This window comes from Ochlerotatus camptorhynchus, unplaced genomic scaffold (assembly GCF_037179485.1).
Source record: "Ochlerotatus camptorhynchus isolate MF236.1 unplaced genomic scaffold, CSIRO-AGI_Acam_v1.1 ptg000434l, whole genome shotgun sequence".
Lineage (NCBI taxonomy): Eukaryota > Metazoa > Arthropoda > Insecta > Diptera > Culicidae > Ochlerotatus > Ochlerotatus camptorhynchus.
Window position 1 is genome coordinate 1,784,005 of NW_027040920.1, and position 6,877 is coordinate 1,790,881.

The window sequence follows — 6,877 nt, forward strand, 5'->3', positions numbered from 1 at the left end:
CCAAATTTAGTGTAACTTGTTTCAAAAAGTTAAATATGATGGTATTCACATTTCTGTAATCATCCTAAATGAGACCAAAATCGAAAAAAAAATCGCGTTAAAAAACAGAATTGAGTGTAATTGACCAAGTCCCGTTCACTACACCATCATAAAGAGATTATTTTTTTTTATAAGTATAGTGGCTTTAATATGATGTAAATCATAGTTTTTTTTTCTCTCAGTTAACAAATAAACAAATCAATAAATAAAAATAAATCAATTCAAAGAGTTAACCTTAACATTAAAAATTCAAACCCTTTAAGTAACATCATAAATCCGATAAAGGTGAGCGCTTTGTGAGGACATACACTGATTATTTTCGGCATTGATGCAACTGAACTGTTTAACATATCTCAACCGTAAACTCATATCCAATAGTTTTTTTTAGGGAATCGAACATAACGTTTAAACTAGAGATCGAAATTATCGCTGATGTGAGAAGAGAAACGGCACTTTTCACCCGTATAGAGAATGAAAAGTTAAAATAAAGAGCGATAAACGAAGTAATTCTCTCGAGAAAAGTAGTCATCTTCTCACTCGGTAGTGGCAGCCGATTATTTCGTTTCCATTTCCTAATTTTTTTTCCAGTGATTATGATTTTTCATCCTTCCCGAGAACCCGATTTTAAGCCCAAACAGAGCTTGTGTCGTACGGGACTAAATTCCCGGTGTTATGTGAGAGACAACTAGTACTCAGAGATGCCACATATGTTTCGAGTATCATGCAAACCATTTGTGGAATACTTCTATCATTTGGGTTATCATTCGTTTATGTTTTTTATTAGGGAACAATCAAACCGCAGCAAACAAAATAAATCTAGCGTTTAGAATCATACGGTCCTAACTGCGATGATCGTTTATCTTCATCTTCAACAAATTTTCCGAAATTGTTCAAGTACAGTGTACTAAAATGCTAGCAAAATAAACTTATGATTTTGAACGCTAGAAATATTGCTTGCGAAAGAAAACAGTGACATCTTCTTTTTCTCTGATTGTGGTCTTTAGTTGGCTCAAACCAACAGTAAATTTTATGAGACATTTATTGATCAGCCGATTTTTCAATTTATGAATAAACTTTGGCCTCCCTGTCAAAGTTTATTCATAAATTGAAAAATTAGCTGATCAGAAACGTAACGTAGCCTAACGACTGTGAGAAGCAATATTAATAACACATTCTGTCAGGCTCCTGTCATTTCGTAAAATAGACTATGTGATGTACTATCAACTAAGGCTGTGAACCATTTGCCGAGTTAAATTTAACTCGTGGTTAAAAGTGACATTTCGAAAGTTATTTTCTATGTTCGAAAATCCCCGTGCTGTCGATCGACCGGTTTTCGAGCCAAGGTTGTCAAAATTTAACTTCTTGTCTGTCAAAAGTAACCACGCTCGGATAGCAGGGTTAATCGATAACTTTCCATCTGTCAAATTTCAACCAAAAGTTAAAATAATCCACCAAATGGTTCAGAGCCTAAAGAGCCTGAATTTATAAATGCATGCTCTTTACTATCAACGTTCTAAAATGGTTGACGGAGTGTGAAGTTAAATTCTGTCATACATTTAACCGTTATGTGATCGACAATAAAAAACACCTTTAAAGCTCGACAAGGGTACCCGGGTACCCACAATTTGAAATACTTGCTACTGTGGCCTATTATGACCGATTTGGAATATTTTGGCACCATTGGATTCAAAAACTTATCCTCTTTCTGGAAATTGCCAACAATGTTTATCCGGAATAGTCTGGTTCCCGGAAATTCGGATTTCCTGTATAATGTTCCAGAACTAAGCATTTTCTTGGCACTTTCGCTAGAATTTTGAAGGAATCGATATCAAAGTTTCAGAATTTCCTTCAAAAATAATTTCAGCTTACTTGAGGACCAGTTTATGGTTTCTCCCCGGAACGGCCATTCCGGCGCAGGTTCCTGTAGGGCCTCTAGTGGCCATAGAAGTGTTTGGGAAGAAACCCCTACAATATGGGTATCAAAATTCATGACTTTACAGCAAGAGACTGTTCATCATTATTTTGTGGCCGTCCGACGGATTATTCCCGGAACGGCCATTCCAGAGCAGGTTCCCGTAGGGCCTCTAGTGGCCATATAAGTGTTTGGGAAGAAACCCCTGCAATATGGGTATCCAAATTCATGAATTTACAGCAGGAGACTGTTTATCATAATTTTGTGATCATCTGATGGATTGTCCCCGGGACGGCCATTCCGGATTAGGTTCCCGTAGGGCCTCTAGTGGCCATAGAAGAAACCCCTGCAATATGGGTATCAAAATTCAAGAATTTACAGCAGGAGACTGTTTATCATAATTTTGTGGTCATCCGATGGATTGTCCCCAGAACGGCCATTCCGGATTAGGTTCCCGTAGGGCCTCTAGTGGCCTCTGTGGGTACCCGGGTACCCTTGTCGAGTTTTTAAGGGTAAAAAATTGCACGACCCCCCCTTTAGAAGCCCCTTACTGCAATTTGAAATCTTTCTTCACGAAAAGTTGTCACTCCATGAGTTCTGAGATGTCACTGAATTCTGGTTTCCTGTCGTGAAAATAACATCATAATTTATTAACTTGAAATCTGAAAAGGTACCCGGGTACCCTGTCGATCACATAGGGGTTAAACAGCAGGCGAACAAAGAAGCCGACAAATTCATATCGACACACCTGTTTACATCACATTGGGCTCAAACGCTCAGATAGTGCACTCCTGCTCGGACTCCAGCAACACACTATCGAATATTTTCGGTGTCTAATGGAAGATGAAAAAGTGTTCTCCCAGGGCGTCACAATATCAGCTTCAATCGACCAAATCGATGCGACGAAGAGACTGCTGGCTTTCTTTTTCTGTTAAAGTCGAACAGCTTCGCACCATTCTAGAACCTCAGTCGGCGTGCACAAACAAATCTTGATAGAGCTGGAATTAGGGCGTAACAGCTTTTGTAAACAATGACTTCTCTCGATGATTTCTCGAAACTCAAGGCACGCTCACGCAAACCAACATGACCAACAGGAAGGAGAATTATTCTCCTACCCGATGATGACGTTGATTTGAGTGGGCGAGCCTTGGCTTTCTAGAAATCATCGAAAGAAGTCATTGTTTACAAAAGCTGTTACGCCCTAATTCCAGCTCTATCTAGAAATGTTCAATCGCTTGTCTCTCTTTCCCCCGTCGCTCCATTAGTCTTCTTTTCAAGCTTCGGTGAAACGGATGAGCGAAAGAGCGCTCGACTTTGATAGTTTTCTCTTTCATGAAACACATCAACAGAGGTTTCATGACGTATATGACGGAAAATGAAAATACATATTTAAAACATTTCTCACGTGAAAACACTTGACGATTACACGTAATATGTTTAATTTATCTTCCATCCACACACTGAAAAAAGTTTTCATGTAGTTTCTCTTGGGAATGCACATAATATTTTTCCATTAACAAAACCAATTTTCCATTAACAAAACATGAGTTCTATATGATAAATCACTTAAATTTCATTTGACACATAAGGTTCATGTGATTTTGTGGTGTAATTCCCAATTATGATATCACATGAAAGTTATGTGATATTCTAATGAATATTTTCCATTGGATATGTGATTTATTCTTTGAGTGCATATTTATCTAAAAAAAATTAACGAAAACGGGACATAACGCATTTTAAACAAATTGAAAGAGCGGTGTTAGAGTGTTCGTCAAAGGGGATTGAAAGCCATAATGAGGTTTCGTTTAACTAGAAAATCGCGTTGCATACATTGAAAGCGATGAGCAATGCAACGACGAGAAGATCCACATCCACAGCCAGCGTTTCCTTTTAAGCGTGCTTCTTTTTCATTATCATTTCTTGCTGATAGTCTAGCTAGGCGTTATAGAAATGAAGCGTTGAACACGTTTGTAAGAGAGAAACAAAACTCGAGTTCATTTTAGAGCTTCGAAAATGTAGAACCCTGGTTCTCACCGATTTTGAGAGAGCGATTTTTTCATGGTTTGGATGGGAGCGGAAAATAAATAATCGTTCTAGAATAAGAGATGAAAATATTGTCCATTCTCAGCTCTGCGAAATGCAGCTTAAGTGATGCGTCGGTTATCTTGCAGCTGAGCGATAATTTTGACCGCTGGTTTAAACAAAGTAAAGTTTATACTAAAATCCGATGCAATTGGTGGCTTTCGTGGATATATTTGAGTTTTCGTGAATTTTACGTTGCTGAAGTTTTCTAAAAGTTATATTTTGTTAGTTATAGGATTTTTGATCTAATTTCCGTCCTACTAAGCACAACACGCGCTTTACCTCTATTTTCTGAACGAATTTAAACAAAAAATGGAATATTTCTGTCAAAGATGACTTCTAAATTTATTCACCTTTCCATGCGTACCGTTGAATTTGATAAAGAGTCACAAATTGATGAGATATTGTCTAAAATCTAACACTGCTTCTTGATTCTAAATTCGTTCTACGAGTTTCAATTCCGTCCTAACGCATTGAAACGCCATTAGATTTTCTTCGTCCTACGGATAAACGTAGAAAAAGGGGATTCGCTAGGAGCGCTTCTTTTGTTTTGAGAACAATGAGTGTAAATATTCATACAATGCGCTCTAACAGGGTTTATGTTGTAGCTAATGATCTAGCGCATCGGAACAAACCTATTATTGATTTGTGCACGGTGAAATCATTGATATTATTGATCTTTTCTGATCGATAGAACGGAAATGGGCGATTACGACGAAGTAGCGCTCTACCCTATGTGCTGGAAATGGATAACTGCGGATTTTCAGTTCCTAAAAAAATGTCAACCCATTTTTTTTTGTTGGCGAGGGGAGTAAAACCACTGCGTCCATCATTTGAACTTTTGTGGTACCCCTATTTGCTGTTTGATATCATGCAAACCGACCACTATTTAACGAGTGGACGGCTAATTGCCTGGACATATCTTTTCCCAGTCCGGTATAATATGGTTTATAAAACCAGCTACCTTTCCAGGATTTGCAGACCAAATTTCAGTAGGTTGTAAGCTAATACTTCCAAGAAATTTAGATCTACGCTTGTGCACCACAACTGCAGAGCAGATGTTCCGAGATTTCACGTTCCAAATTACAGAAACGACAGATATCACTCGACCAATGTTCTTCATGTGATATCTACTAGGACAGTGCCCAGTTACTAGGCCAGTGTATATACTAGGAGCTCTTGTATTGAGCTCTAAGAGCTTTTTGGTGTATGTTATATTAGGAGTTATAGATCTTTTCGACTGGTTGCAGTTTGTGACAGTCGTCCAATTGGGCATCACCCTTTGCTCTTCCCAGCATTTGAGTTCCATTTTTACCGTACAGTATGATATTCCACAGTATGGTTCTGGGCCAATAAACTGTGAATTGGAACCTAAGTTTGCTAGGTCGTCTGCCCTTTCATTCCCTTCAATGCCACAGTGTCCTGGTACCCAATATAAGGCACAGTTACCGAAGCGAGAGAATACATTCCCAGACGATCTTTGATGTACATTTGCAAGCACTCAGTGCTTTCAGCGCTGCACATCTGTATTTCCTTATCAGACAAACATGTACACATTCAAGTATGGCTATAATTTTCGGTTGGAAAATGTCGCATCGCAACTGAAATATTTGTCCCGGGGTCAAAGATAACCCAAATTTTGAGCTATCTGTGAAAAATATGATTGAGCCTTGACGAACGTTAGGACCACCAGTTTCCCAATCCGAACGTGCCGTTTCACATACGTTGAAGGAAATTTCATAGTTGTCCTCTGGTTTCATCCAGTCCCCATTCATACTCATCACTGGTCCTCTTTGGAAGTATTGTAAGATGCTTAGATGACCAACAAGATCACCTGGCATGACTTTTTTTAGATCTTTTTGAGCCTTAGAGCGCTTCTTTCCGCTTCTAGTTGCACATGCTCATGCAAGGGCAGCAAATTGAGGATTGCTTCTAATGTTTTTGATGGGGTGCACGGGGTATTAAGTAAAATGTTCTTCTTCTACTTCTTTCCTTTATTTAACGTCGGTCTCTGTTCTGCAATCTAGTGCCACTCACCGACGGACATCGATTGCCATCCATTGACGGCAATCGAATGTGCAGAAATGCAGCTTCCACCCCTGCGTAGGATATCGCACCCATTCAAACACACACATGGGCCGGGGACCAACGGCTTTACTTCCCTTCCGAAGGAAGACGTGACCATAGATTTTTATGCAACAGAAAAATCCCACCGACCTCGGCTGGGATTGAACTCAGACCCATTGGGGTGTTAGAAAGCAGTCACGCTTACCACTACACCACCGACACCGGCTAGGTCAAATGTTGCCGAATCAAAGCTGGATTTGTTATGTAAACATAACCAACCGAGCTTACAGCAACAAAGGGGCAAAAGTAAACACATAGAAAAGGATTATTCAGCTGGTTTGAAACAAAGGAGTCCGAAAGTAAACATCAGAAGAAATCTCGCGTCACTTTTCAAATAGACCAATGTAACATATCCGCCATTTTGAAAAAAAAAACGAAGTTTAAGATCGGCAGATTATTATGTTAACTCTGTTTATAAACAATACATTTTGCAATACTATTTTTAATGTAGTCAGTGAATAATAACGTTGAAAATTCAGTAAAACTCATAATTTACGTTGAATTTCATGCTACAATATAGAAAAATCACATAGGACGTTTTGACTAGTCAAGTTGTACATCGGACATGTTACATTGGACGTTTTGTTCTACATGATGCTACCCCGCCTTTAGAAAATGAGCACCAATCATGTTAGGCAGTCCGAATGACCAAAATAACAATCATGTACCCATCATTTCAAACTGTACATTGGACAATTTTTGACCTATGATTAT